This window comes from Lycorma delicatula, chromosome 4 (genome assembly GCF_047948215.1).
Source record: "Lycorma delicatula isolate Av1 chromosome 4, ASM4794821v1, whole genome shotgun sequence".
Lineage (NCBI taxonomy): Eukaryota > Metazoa > Arthropoda > Insecta > Hemiptera > Fulgoridae > Lycorma > Lycorma delicatula.
The window spans coordinates 162,793,909-162,808,808 of NC_134458.1; the positions used below are offsets into that span (position 1 = coordinate 162,793,909).

Here is a 14,900-nt window from a genome sequence, read left to right on the forward strand (position 1 = left end):
TCCCTAAACTTTTAAACAAGCAATAGTAATTCAATTATATAAAAATGGTGATAAAAGGGTTTCACCAACTAATACTCATAGTTCTGACCTTATCTTTGTCTAAAATTCTGAAAACTGTTTATATTTTTGAAAAGTATAATCTATTTAGCGAAAAATAATTTGGATTCAGATCAGGCACTGGAACTGATACGCCTTGTTTACTCTTACAAATCTGATTCTGGAAAGGTTCGACGTCGGTGACTATGTCATTTGAATTTTTCTGGATATAAAAAAAGCTTTTGATTCTGTTGAACATTCACTTCTCTTGAATAAATTGCATAACATTGGTGTTAGGGGGATTGTTTTGAATGCATTAGTCATATTTAAGTAATAGAACACAGTTTGTTAAACTGAATGGTGTTATTTAGTGATGATCTTCCTGTGATTTCTGGGGTTCCACAGGGTACTGTTTTGGGTTCGATTTTATTCCTGGTATATATAAATGATATTTTCAATCTGAATATTCAGGGTAAATTTGTTTGTTTTGCTGATGACACAACCATTGTATGATGATTCTTTTGATAATGTTGTAATGAAGACTAATCTGAGTCTGAAATCGGTTAATGATTGGATGTATACAAATTTTTTGTACATTAATAATGTAATTAAAACTAAGTTAGTTCATTTTTCTAACAAGAGAAAAGTTATTAATAATAAAATAATTTTACATAAATTTGATTGTTGTCAGCTTATTATGAATACTTTTAATTGTACTGTGCTAACTTTTGTTAATTCTGTTAAGTATCTTGGGATAGATTTTGAGTGTAATCTGAAGTTTAATATTCATACAAATAATAAGTTGTTTAAAAGGTTAGGAGGCTCTTTACAAGTTTAGGATTCTGAGGCATATTTTGTCTTAAGAATGGTTTATTGCGCGTTTTATCAGGCATTACTCATAATATGACATTTTGGTTTGGGGGAATACGTTTGACTATGTACTCCAGCCGCTATTAGTTACTATTAATTTCCTAATTAAAAACTTCATCTGATTAAACTGTATATTTTTCCTAGTAATTTACCCTAATCCTTTGTTTAAAGTTTATAATCTTAAAAATTTATTTAATAAAAATATTTTTTTATTTGTTTTTAAAAAATAACATTTATTTAAATTTTATTATAATCATTCCTATATAAATCGACATTCTTTGACCAGTAATATTTGTATACTTCTTGCTAAAATAGAGTTCTCTTTATGAAGAGGTTTAAATTATGCAGCTAGTCGATTATTATTAATGCTTGATATTGATTAGGGTAATTTTGTTTCTACTCAAAGAGATATTTGAAGGATTTTTTCTGTAAATGACGAATATGATTTTAACAGTGTTTATTAATTATTTTAATGGGTATTTTTTGTAGGTATTTTTTGTTTTTATTCATCTAAGTGACGTTTTTATAAAAGTTATTTTATTGTATTGTTTATTATTTGGTGTTTTATTAGTTATGTGTTGCCTATGATTTATATTGTGTTTGTATTTGATTTATACTTCATTTTGGTTTCCTATAAATTATTTCCTTTCTACGTCAAGCGGTATTTCAGTAACAATGTAAATTATGATCTTGATAAGATATTTTGTTTTATTACTGTATGCTTATTATTATTACTTTTGCTCTCAGCTCGAGTATTTACTTTTAAGAGCAAGCTTGATGTGTATTGTTGAGATTTTTTATAAAAAATATTTATATTTTTAGCTTGTTTTTATATATGTATTATCGTATATTACATATAAATATATTTTATCTTTTCCAATGATACACATTTTAAAATAATTTCTTTACTTCCTATCTCATTCGGGTAAAAAAAAGGTTTTTTACATAAAATTTATAAAATATATAATGGTGTTTTTATTTATCTTGCTAATTTTTTATTGTGCATCGTGAACAAGTCTATAAAAAAATAAAAAACTTATCAGAAGATGGTCGAATCCCCCTTTAAATATTTTAAAGTAAATAAATTTGGCTTAGATTTCAATATCGGATTATCGTTCAAGGTTCATAAAAATCTATTGCTCAAACCTTAAAATTAAACCCCGTAATGAGATAATTTTCTTCACTTTTGGGTGAAACGCATTCAAATGAAAGAAAAAATTTATTTTAAGTGGTATAAATTTTTTTTAGATGGTAGAAACATAAATACTGTATATCATAATTCTTTATCATATTATATAATGAATGTTTGTTTTTTTTCTTTTTCAAGAACAGTTACTAATTCTTTTTTGTTTTGCACACAGGAAACAATTCATTTATAACAATGTAGTTTGTTGTTAGATCTATTATCTTTTTAATAGCTAGTATGTTTGGCAATTTCTTTGAAGAAAAATGAAAAAAAATGATATGCACATAGATAAATTTTTATGATAAAAATGTAATTTTTTTTCATAATTTTTTTTGGTTTTCCGAATGAATTATACTAATCTCTTATTTATTGATCACATCAATCTATAAAAAGCTTCGGTTAGAAAATCCATCCATGTACGGAGGAAGAGGAACCGTCCATGTACGTAATACATATATGGACGTTAATACGATGTGTACGTATTACTATACCACAATTTCTAAAAGATTTTCGATGTTTTTCGTAATATACCTTTGGGAGACTTTTTTAAAATAATAATGTCATTTAAATAATGTAGAATAAATGAGAATTACTCATTTATTCTACAGCAATTTCTCAAGACTTAAAAAGGAAATAAATTTATAATGCAAAATGTAATAATAAACATGCCAGGAATAATTTTGCTACAGCTTTACCGCGTTTAAATAGCGTTACATAATGTAATCATACCCTTACTAACAGAGTTTATTGTTAAGATGTTTACTCTTCCCTCTGTACTTATTTTCTTATTAACAAAGGAAAAAAATAATAATATTAAAAAATTATATAATTACCGGTAATAAATAATAAGTACAGATTCAACTTTAAAAAATTAGAAAAACTTAAATGATGACATATGGCAAGAAAGAAGACTCCGTCAAAATATCGACAAAAAAAGTAAATAAATCAAGCGACTAGGATAAACAATTTGAATCTGAATGAAAGAGATAAAAAGTAGCATATATGAAAGGATTGCGGATAGCAAAAAGGATCCCGCTGAAGGGGATCCCGGAATTACGAAGAAAATGTTAGTGGATGTGGAGTGTGTTATCGCTCGGATTGAGTCGTAGGCGATTGTAAGTACTCTGATCCTTTTGAAATTAATGAAGACGATTAAATGAACTGTTAAAATGAGAAATTAAGAAATATGGAGGAATAAAAAGACCAGCAGAATTTGAAAAAGATGATATGAAAGAGGAAAATATCTAGCTCGGGTCGTAAAATAAATATTAACAGCAAAGGATTATACAACAAAATCGCAAGGATGCTTCTACACTATATGATATAAGGAAGTGAAAGAAAATGCTCAGGACCGTGAAAAGTGGAAGACGTTTGGTTCTAAGCCGATGTGCAAGGGGTTTATCGACTGAACGAATTCACCAACAAGAATATTATATATTACTCATTTCAATGGAACAATAAATTATACAACATATAACGTTTTTAAAAAACCAAATTCAAATTTCATTGATTAAAAATACTATGAAACCACCTCAAGACCGATTTACCTTCTTACAAATAAAACAAAAATCATGAAAATCCGTCAAATCAATTCTGTAAAATTGACGTACTTAAGAAAAAAAATTAGCTAATCAAAAAAAAATAATAATTCTTTCGTTATTCGTCGGTATCGGCTAATTATAAGCGAGTCATTCAACAATTAGAGACAAATGACTAAAAAATCATTATTCGTATTACTTATGACCCGTTAGTTTCGTAATCAAACTAACTCTGGCTTTACAAGATAAACCCCGGCTATACTAGGGCACTTATATTTCTGTGAGCTTTCTTATTCCAGTAGTAAAGACATTCTCACTTTTGTGTCCGAGCCATTCTTGTATTGCATTCTTCACCAGTTCATTGTTGTTGAACTCGGGGCCGCGTAAAAACATTTTGAAAGGGCCAATCAAACAAAAAAATCTGATGGCGCATGATCGGAACAGTAAGATTGATGCGGAAACACCTTCCTATCCAATTTTTGGATAGCTACCAGTGTCTTTTGACCAGTATGAGCGGGTTTAACGCCCGCCCATACCGCTCAAAAGCAGTACTCGCTGTTGATTTTTCGTTATTCTTCCAAATAATCGAAATAAATTGGGTCTTTACAGCAGTCTCAAAACACCGTTACCATTACACTTTACCGGCTTTTTAACGGTTTTGAATTTTTCCTAGCGAGTGAACTCGATTTTTCCGAGATATCAGTAAAAGTTAATTTTTGTCATATTAAACTGACGTAGAATAAATTTTACCCCAAATAAATTGGAAAAGTAAACCGAAGCCGGCTGCAACGGTATTATATGAGAATTTCTGCAGCTCCTTATATACATTTACAGGGAATTTTTTTTTTTGAACTTCAGAAACTCGGGTGCATCCTACGGTGCATCCAACTAAATTTATGATACACATAAGTTCTTTGGGAGGGAGGTTTACGCCCATTCCCGGCATTCGGTCTTATCTCGTGTTAAATAGACAAATCATAAGAACTATCTAGATACATTTATTAGAGGAGAAATTAAAACTCAGAGAACTACAAACATTTCACGTCGTTCTTTTTTTTTTTTTGTTAAAACTTAAGATAAGTCGGAGAAAATACTGAACGGTATTAATTTATTGCAAAGAGAAAAATCGAATGTAAAACTAAATCAAATATGTTGAAATATAACCGATAGGAAAATAATAAGTTCCCTACCACCGTGCCGGAGCGGTAGCATTTCGACCTTTCATACTGAAGGTTCCGAATTCGAATCCCAGTCCGGTTTGGCATTTTCATACGCTAAAAAATCTCCATTTTGTATTTCCAAACACAAGCTTCAAGCTTTATACAGTGAACGGATCGTCTTCTGATAAAAATAAATAAAAATCATTATCATATCGGAACATAACAAACTGGAAGTCGGGAAATTTTGTTAGATAGTAAAATTACGAAGGATAAACGACAAAATTTAAAGATAAAAAACAGAGAGGGCATAAGCTAGGTGCAAAAACGATTTGCTAGTATCAAATGTAGCTGTAAGAATGAGAAACAACATCGATGTGAATCTCAGCGAAGAGTGACACTACACATATCATTATTTCAGCAAAATAAATCTTTTATTGTAATAGATGAAAATCAGGAGTGGGTAAACGTACTACTCCACGGTTATACTCCAGGATTTGTATGGATGAATTTAATGAAATCTTGGTACTATCTTTTATCAGAACAATATCGTAAAATACATGACTAGTTATAAATAAAAAATAGTTGTGATTTAAATCCATATACTATCTATTTAAAAATAAATATAAAAAATCTGATGTAGACACCACATGAATTATTTGTACGCCTATTAAATTACATATACACATTTTTTTTAAATGAAAAATACCTAAAATTTTATTTCATAATAACTTCCGATATTTTTTTAAATTTTATTGTTATTGATTTATTATTTATCGTAACTTTTTTTTTTTACAATCTGAGGTTAATAATTATTGATTAATCAATTCATTTAAATTGAAAAAAGTTAAAAAAAAAAGGGAGACGATTGATTCGCGAACCAATATACCTTCCCAATTAATTAAAATTTTATTTGGCTATAACTCTGGAACCAATGAAAATAAGTACCACTTATATACCGTTGAAAAGCTCTCAATGAGGGCTGATTACTACATTTAAAAAAAGTCAAAAATCCATTTTTTTTCTGGAATTTTGGCTTTTTTGGACACTCTTGGTTAAGTTAACTGCCATCAAAAGGGGCGATGCACAACTAGATGTTACAACAGTCCTAAATCCAAAATTTCAACATACTACGGCTAATCGTTTTTGAGTTATGCGAGATACGTACATACAAATATATATTTGTACGTACAGACGTCACGCCGAAACTAGTCAAAATGGATTGAGGAATGGTCAAAACGGATATTTCTGTTGAAACCTGAAAACCGAAATTTTTAAGATAAATACATGAAGATATTAAACGAAAAAAATAATTCATAACTCAGAATTTGTTAATGAATATCATCATTTATTTATGTACATGTTCAACGAAGATGTAGAAAACAAAAATAAAATCAAAAATGTTTAATTTTAAAAAATTCATCGACAGTGATATTTGTTCTGTAAAGAAAGCCTTTTAATTGTATTTTAAATAAATCAGTGGTTCGATAATTTATTAAAAATCGCAGTTCGAAAATAATTTTCCTATTCGTAAGACGATGTATTGCGTTAAATTACACGAAAAAAATGTTTCTGTTTGAAAGACGTGATTTTTTTTAGTTTTCTAAATATCGTTCATACGATTTATAGTTATGAGATCCAAACGGCCTATTTTGTATCCTTAAAACTCCTTCCGAATTTATACGGCAGCTTCAAGATACGATGTTACACTTCGGACAAGAATAAATGTAAATATAACAAATATTTAATAACAATGAAAAGCTTGAGAGTTTTATTAAGGTACAAAGCTAAACAGTACGGTCTTATTTTGTTTCTAACGAACGTAATTTAAATCCTTATTAAATTTTTCAAGTATGGTATAGTTGGAATATAACATTATTTATACATAAGTAAACGAAATTCAACATTACCAACAACAATTTGTCCACGTTCTCTTTTCTAACACTTTCGGTCATTCGACCATCCTCAGGAAAAGTTATTCTTCAATTTCAGATTATTGAAATTAAATTATGTAAAATGTATATTTATAAAATGTTATAAATGTTTATAAATTTACATTCCACATAATTGTAATGATCTGAAGATGAAGAATAACTTTTCCTGAAGATGGTCGAGTGGCCGAAAGTGCTAGAAAAGAGAACGCGGACGAATTGTTGGTAAGGTTGAATTTCACTCCTTTTGTTTAGAAAGTCATTAATTAATTTTTACAAACACATCCTTGTTTTCTTCCTCGATAACTTTATTAAAATAACTATGAGAAAAAATAGAATTATCCCTCCTTGTTTTAAAATACGTATTGTAAATTTATATTAAAAGGAAATTTTTTCATTTTTCTATTACCGTGTACGAAGTTTGTTTAATACTCACGCGTTTGCGTTGAAAATTTGACGATAATTTTTTAATTCTACTATGTTATGAATCATTAAATTTAATATAAACGAAAAATCTGCTGTTTCGGGCTTGGAAAAATGACAGCTACCTTATTTCGTATACAACGGTACAATAGGGGATAATGCGGTTAGTCCGACCCTATCCGTCTTCATTTTCTTTATTAATATGGATAATGAAAGGTACGTCTCGGTCGATTTGAAAATCATTATTAGGGTAAAATCTTAAATTGAATTCTAACCGGCAACCTACCCGTTAAAAAGCTATTGACTTACAACAGATATTTTTACTCCTATAATCGAAAATTTCCAAAGTATTACATCTCGTACCTGTATAAAAAAAGTAATAAGATATTAGCGTAAATATTGTAAGAAAATTACCGTAAATGATAATATCTCATCATTTTAATGAAATGTTAATTAAAAAATAAAAATGTATTACACATTAATAATAATAGATATAAAGAGATAATTGTCAAATTTTAATGTAAATAAAAATCCAAACAAGTATACTCGTAATTTATAAAAATTCAAGGTTTTAAAAATTTTAGGGTGGGGCGTAACAATAATGTAGAAATTGGGATAGGGTATCGTAGCAGGAAATTTTTAAATATCGTAATTCACCATCAGTGTCTTTAACTGAAATAAAAACGAAAGTAAGAATAACATTTTAATAAATAGAATTTTATAAATATATATTACGTATATAAAAAATAATAAAAAATTACTTTTTAAAACCTATAATATATAATTAAGATTCGGAATTATTTTGTATATAAATAAATAAATAAACAGACTTACCGATATTTTATTTCAATGTTCACATGATACAATTTACATGTAATTATAATTTGAAAATAACAGTCACAATTAAAACAATAAATCCTATTATTTAACGATTACATTATCAAAAAAAAATCACACAACACTTTTAATAATTAAAACGACTATTAATAATAAATTTATGTAGTTTATTTAATTTATTTTTTATTTTTATATTATAAAATCGATAGGATTATTAAATACAGAAAGGGTTGCGTTATGCGCTTTCGTGATACGATATATGTATACACCTTGCTGATATAAAATATATATATATATATATATGTATAATAACAATTAAATGGGGCACAGTAGCGTCGTGATGTCGAGTCGATCCCGGTATATGTTGTGGCGTAGTATTGACGTCTGATTCAGATGTAACTCGTTAAGGGCGATGTGCGCCTGCGCAATATAAATTGAATCGCGAGTGGTGTATCGTTTGTGTGTAGTTACTCTCGACGGTGGTGTCGAGTTCGTATCGAAATATATTTCATTACATTCACAATAGTAACCGTTGTTATTTCTTTTCAATTCCTTGCACGAAATAACAGATATTTAAGATAGTGTTATCGAGATTACAATTAATAAAAATAAAATAGATCTATGTTTAGTTTTGGCGTCGAGGTTTTGTTTTTATTTAATTTTTATTTCTTATTTTACATTTTTGAAAATTCTTATGAATTCTATGTGCACGTTTTCTTGATCGCTAATCTCTATTTCCGGCGTTCCGGATACCAGGTTTTACTTGTTATTCGGACGTTAATCCGTTTTAAATATTAGAAACTTCAAAAAAAAATTATTTCAAATTTTACTTTCTCCCTAAAATGCCGGAAAGTAGCTCCCGATTGAAATTTAAAAAAATACTGTAATGAAAATCGTTTGATGTAAAAATGTTAAATTAAGCTTTAAATGATTTTGTTCCTTTTGAAGGTTTTGGCTGAAATTTACCGTGGAGTAATAACGAAATATTGCCTTAAAATCATTTTACAGGATACAATATCTGGGAATAAATCCCTAAAGTTTTTATCCTAAAAGGACAGTGTGGTTATTAACCTTATTATTATCCGTAAAAATAACTAAATAAAAAAATTCAAAGTACAGTTCTCCTACCCATAATGGTTTACAAACAATATTTAATCTGCGAACAAATAAATAGCACTTTAAAAAAAAAAGTCGTCGGTGGGGGATATTTAACATTATTCTACCCTGTTTTTGCTTCATATCCCGAAAACCCATTGAACAAAAAAATTGAAATTTGGATATACACACTCCGGCTTTGACTTGATTGGCGATCCTACGGGTCAAGAGTGCATCGCAGTATTCATATTTTTTTCTTTTTTGAATAGCATTGCGCCGAATCGGAACGACTTATTGTAACAAATTTAACTCGACAAATAAGCTTTTAAGCCTCGAAAAACAAGGTGGTTGAATGGACCGTATTTAAAATATAATTTTTTTAACTTCAATTTTTAAGACTGATAAACCAGTATTTGTATCTAGAATTAATGTAGATATGAAAACTTTAAAAAAAACATGATTTTTTTTATAATTTCGGATACTTTACTTGTTTTAGAAGTTGTTGTTTAAAATATGAGATAGCTATCAAGAAAAGGGGTCAAATTCGAACCAAGTAATTTTACAAAAAATTTTGATTTTTGTTTTAGTGATTATACTCTAAGAACATAAATTTATTAATGATAAAAACCTCAATTCGTCAAGGTCTCAACCGGGACCTAAATTTTTTTATTAAGAATTTTGGCTTTTCTTAGCTATACTTTTAATACTGTATAATTTTTGAGGTAACAACGTGGTTTAATAAGTGGTCGAATCGGACCTAAATATTTTTTATTGAATATTTGATCTCTTTTGCAATTATACTCTAAATATTGCTCAATAGAATCATCAATATTTTAAAATACCATGGCATATCTGAAATGAAAACATGTCAATGGCATACTCGGGAAGGTTATGGAATCCTTAATGTTTATGCTTTGTTATCGAGTTACAGCCAGCCAAAAATTTCACCCGGATTTCAGTTTCCCCGGTTGAATTAAGGTCGTACTGAAAATTTTTAGTCATTATATAGGAGTACAATTTTCTCAAAAGTAAATTTTCTGCAAGTTTGAATAATAAAATTTACGTATTTATCAGTCATTTAACAAAGTTATTGTACTTTAAACCTAAAAAACGTGTTTTTCGTTACCGAATTTTTCTGTTTTAGGCTGGATATCATGAAAACAATAGGAGATACAGTTTTGGAACCTGTTTTATTCGATTTTCAGGTCAAAAACACAATAAACCATAAAGCTTATCCTATACATAACGCCTTAAAAATTTCAGTACGATCTCATTTCACCCGGGTGAAATTTTTCGTTGGCTGAAACTTGACAATAAAGCGTTTTCGGACATATGTTTGTCGAACATTTTTCTTTATTTCAAACTCTAGAATCAGTTCCTAAATTATTTCCTTTTCTTCCTGAATATTTGTGTATATAAAAATAACTATTCTAATCGAATTAATAATAACGTAGTTTTTTAAAGTCGGTTAAATAATTTATTTAGACAAAATAGACTTATTACCTTTTACGGGTTTTATTCCGGTAGATTCATGTTGTATTGTTAATTTTTGCTAGTAATTCACACCAAAGCCGTATTTTGTATATTAAAATTAAAAAATAAAATATTTAAATATAATTAAACTTCGTAACGATTCATTGTAATTATATTTATTTTTACTTTTAATTTCATTTTAAATTACTGAAAATGATCGGTTATAAATTGAAATATGCATTTACTTCTTGATTTTTATTTGATATAAACCATTCGTGAACTTACTTCATTGTAAATATTAATTTGCCTGAAAACTATTTATTTATATTTTTTTTTAAAGAAATTTTATTCATAAAAATTAGATTTGTAGAGGTGCTGTAATTCTATTGTGAAAATTACAGGAGAATAAGCTACATAATTAATATATTTATACGATGTAATAGATAGGTATATGCATTTATAGACCGACTAATTCGTAATCTGATTTCATTGTCGTTATTAATCTTAAAAGATAAATATAGTAGACGGCTTTACCGATTAAGTTGTATGATAACATCGAAATAAATAGAATACATTAACTCGACACGATCTTTCTTATTTTATTTATTTTTTATTTAATATAGTGTTGTGCAATTATATTGCAATTATAACATTGTAACTGAGTTGTGCGAATGTATTTTTCCTTGCTCACTCATCGACGTCCAATACTTATCAGAAGTCTCGGATACATGAAGATACATGACTTCGAGGTATATTTTCTTTGCGATACTTATTATTACCCTGTTGAAAATTTCAGTACCACTAACAAGGGAATTATTCCCTTACGAATCCCCGAGTCGATGAAAAAATAAATAACAACTGAATTTCAAGAACGAGCTTATCTTTCACATTTTGTTTCTTTATTCTCATTTGACGAGTTTAATGCTCGTCTTCATTCCTTATTATTCGCTTTAGCTTCACTATACCTCTTCTCTGTTCCATATAATCGAATCGTAATTTATTTTTACTGTTTTTATTATGTACCATTCCGTCTAAAACAAGATTCAACCATTCGTGTACGCTTTAATATATGGCTACCGACTGTCTTTTTTTTTATATGAGTTTTCCACATGTTTCTATTTTAACCGATTCATCTTCATCTCGAAGAATCTACATTTGGTATTATATAAATGTATTTCTTTTTCAAAATTTTTTTAAATATTTAATTTTTCCGATTTCAGGACTCTATAAGTAATTAAATTTACAATTTACTTGATTTTTGTTTAAGAAGAATTTGCCATTTATAAAAACAGTTTTTTTTATCGTCAGTTATTTAACAGGTTTGATCCACCTTTTTTCTTTCTTTTCTATTTTGCACCGACTTCCTATATTTTTTTACTTATTTGCTGGTTTTAAACTCTATACATATTTCTTATGACTGAATCCAAAAATTCTGGATGCCTTGAATACACGATGTGCTAAGATTAGGGTTTTCCTGTATATGGGTTTAAATTCTGTTACAGATAGGATATGGGGATATGGATTCTGTTGCAGACAGGATATGGGTTTAATTCTGTTACGGATAGGTTTCGTCGTCAGTAATAATTACCTGATATAATTACTTATAAATTTTTGTTAGCTTTTTTTTAGATCATTATCGAGAATAGTTTGCCGTCAAGAAAACTAGAACCAGTCTTACGTTTAATTGTCGAATGAAACATTATAAAGATACTGCTGCCGTCCGTAAAAAATTCTACACGAGATATTCTAATTTTTCACTTCCGACCGATCGGCACTTACATAGGTAAAAAATAAAATCTGAAAATACCGGTGGCGTTGAACACGTTCAACGATCAGGTAGGCGTAGAACTAGTCGCATTTAAAAAAAAAATTGTCGCCGAGACATTACTACACATCAAAATCACCTTAACTGCCTCAAGTCGCCGATTGAAACGGAAGTTAATTTTATAAATTGGGATATAATTTTGTTGAAAAACATAAAATAAATACAGCGGTTAAGAGCTACCGCGAATACATATGGACAGAAGGACGATTCTCCCGACATATATACTAAATGTATCAGAAAAAATCTCTTTATTAACTATTAATAATAATTGGGGAATTAACTTTTAGTCTCTAAACTTTTTCACACCAATTTTTCTAATTTCACAAGATTTTTGTCACAAATATATCTCTCTCTTTTCCTGTTTATCTTAAAATAACTTCATTTCGTATTTTATTAATCTACCTAATAACAAATACAACTTTAATTTCCAAAATTATACTACGTTTAACAATTTTTCTACATTTTTGGTATGGTAATTTTTTCCTGTTATTTATAAGTCGCTCTTGTAACTCAATACATCTGTCAATTTGTTTTTAGGACAGATTTATTTACTGGATAAAATCGCTCCTGGATCGTACCAGTTTTTCCCCCGAGACATTAAAGGGTACAAGGGGTACTTTTTTGATTTTTACGTTCATTTTTAATTTTACTGACTAAATAACCAAATTTTGCTATTTCTGGAACAACACATTTTTCTTAGAAAACTTTAATTTGTAAAAGTTTTTGTTCTTGAACTTTGACTTGTTTCTTCTCTCAATGTTCCTTTTAATTTGATTATCGCTTCTATATTCAAACTGAAAAGCGATAGTAAAGGTTTGTCGTTATATTACTCCTTTATGGGTGGCACCTGCCTTTTTTCGATTTCTATTTTTTATAACTAAATGTTTCTTGCAAAAATGATTAATATCTTTTTCTTTACGATTAAAATCATTTCGATTCGGTATATCTTAAATATTTGTTTTTATTTTATTCTATATTAACTTAATTTTTAAAGATCCGTTAAAAGTCGTGAAGAATTTTTTCTGTTTGCTTGTTTAGTTAAATTAATACGAGGACAAAATTCCTTCTAGTGTTTTCATGTTCTTCCTAAATCTAAAGAAGTTTCCGTTAATCTTGTCGGTAATTTGGAATGAGACATTTAATTTATTGTACGATCTTCTCCTTCTTTGATACGGTAAAAAGAAAATAATGGCTTTTATTGGAAATATATAGGTGCTTCTCCAGTTTTATAAATTTTGCCTAATTATGTGCAAATTTCCTAGAGTCAAACAGTATTGCCGAACCGCAGATTAATTTGATCGTTTTGTTAATTCCAACAAATTTATTCCTTTTTAGAATTTTTCAGAGCTCTATTAAATTAAGATCTTTGTGTAGAGAGTTTTCTCTGAATCATGTGTCTCGGTTTCCTCCCCGGCAATGTAACAAATAATTTTTCATTTCTACATATTCTTTCCGTTTATTAGTTCTTTTATAACACGATAATTCCACCCGGACCTTTTATGTTATTACGTTTTTCTTCATTTTCTTAACGTTTTCTATTAACTTCATCTGTTTGTTCTGTAGTTATTTACTTTACATCTTTCATTACATCTCTTCTTTTATCGAATTTCTTTTTCGCGCCATCCATCTATTTAATTTCTCGAATAAAGATATATTTCAATATTACGCAGTCGTCTCCGATAGCGTGAAACGGAATTAGGGGGAAGGTAAAAGGAATCGGGCAAAATGAATAAGATGTTATTCACTACAGTATAATCCGCATGGTATTTTCTTATTCTTTACTCTGTAATTCAATATATATTTGTTAAAAAAAAAAATACGGGTAGCCACCCATATTTTTTTTATATAATTTTGTTATATTTAGTTATTGTTTTTATTTATTTTTTTGTCAATTTAATTAACTGTATTCAGTTACAATTCATATTATCGCATAAATTACAAAACTATAATCTCTTTAATTATATTGTAGCTTTCGTATTACAGTATTTTCTTGGAACTGAATAATTTTCTCTTAACAATTTAGTATTATATTAGCGGTTTGTTTATTTTATTAATAGTAATTGGAAATAGTGTTTTTGTTAATAAACATAACTGTTTACGGTTATGTTTTAGTTTATCTAAAAATGAAGCGTGATAATCTGAAATACGAATAATTTTAATTATCAATTATAAATATTGAAGGATTAGAAAGGATTTTAATTAAATAACGTGTATGTTTTAATACTTAAAAGTAAGTAATCAGTTATTAATACTAATACCACAAAAAATAGAAAGTGGGAAAGTTATCCAGATAATTCATTGTGAGAAAAAAAATCAATCGATTTTAGAGGCTGTAGTATATTATGAAAATATTTAAAGCAACAAATTATATTATTTTAATTCTCCTAACTCACCTGCTGTTTTTAAAGAGATCCTACATGCTTAAAAGGACAGGAAGAGTAATAAATCGTAAAACTAACATTTATTACAGTGAAATCTCCTTATTCGCGATGCAATATTTTGCGATGTCTTTTCTATATTTGCGGCTAA

General features: G+C 28.3%; 1 protein-coding gene across 1 annotated transcript in view; it reads right to left on the bottom strand.

The window, feature by feature from the left end:
• Nucleotides 1-8,330, bottom strand: part of LOC142324042 (uncharacterized) — a 111,078-nt gene extending 102,748 nt beyond the window's left edge. The window contains exon 1 of the mRNA XM_075364634.1: nt 7,976-8,330. The gene's annotated coding sequence lies outside the window, so the exon portion shown is untranslated. The remainder of the gene's footprint in view (nt 1-7,975) is intronic.
• Nucleotides 8,331-14,900: the final 6,570 nt, after the last annotated feature.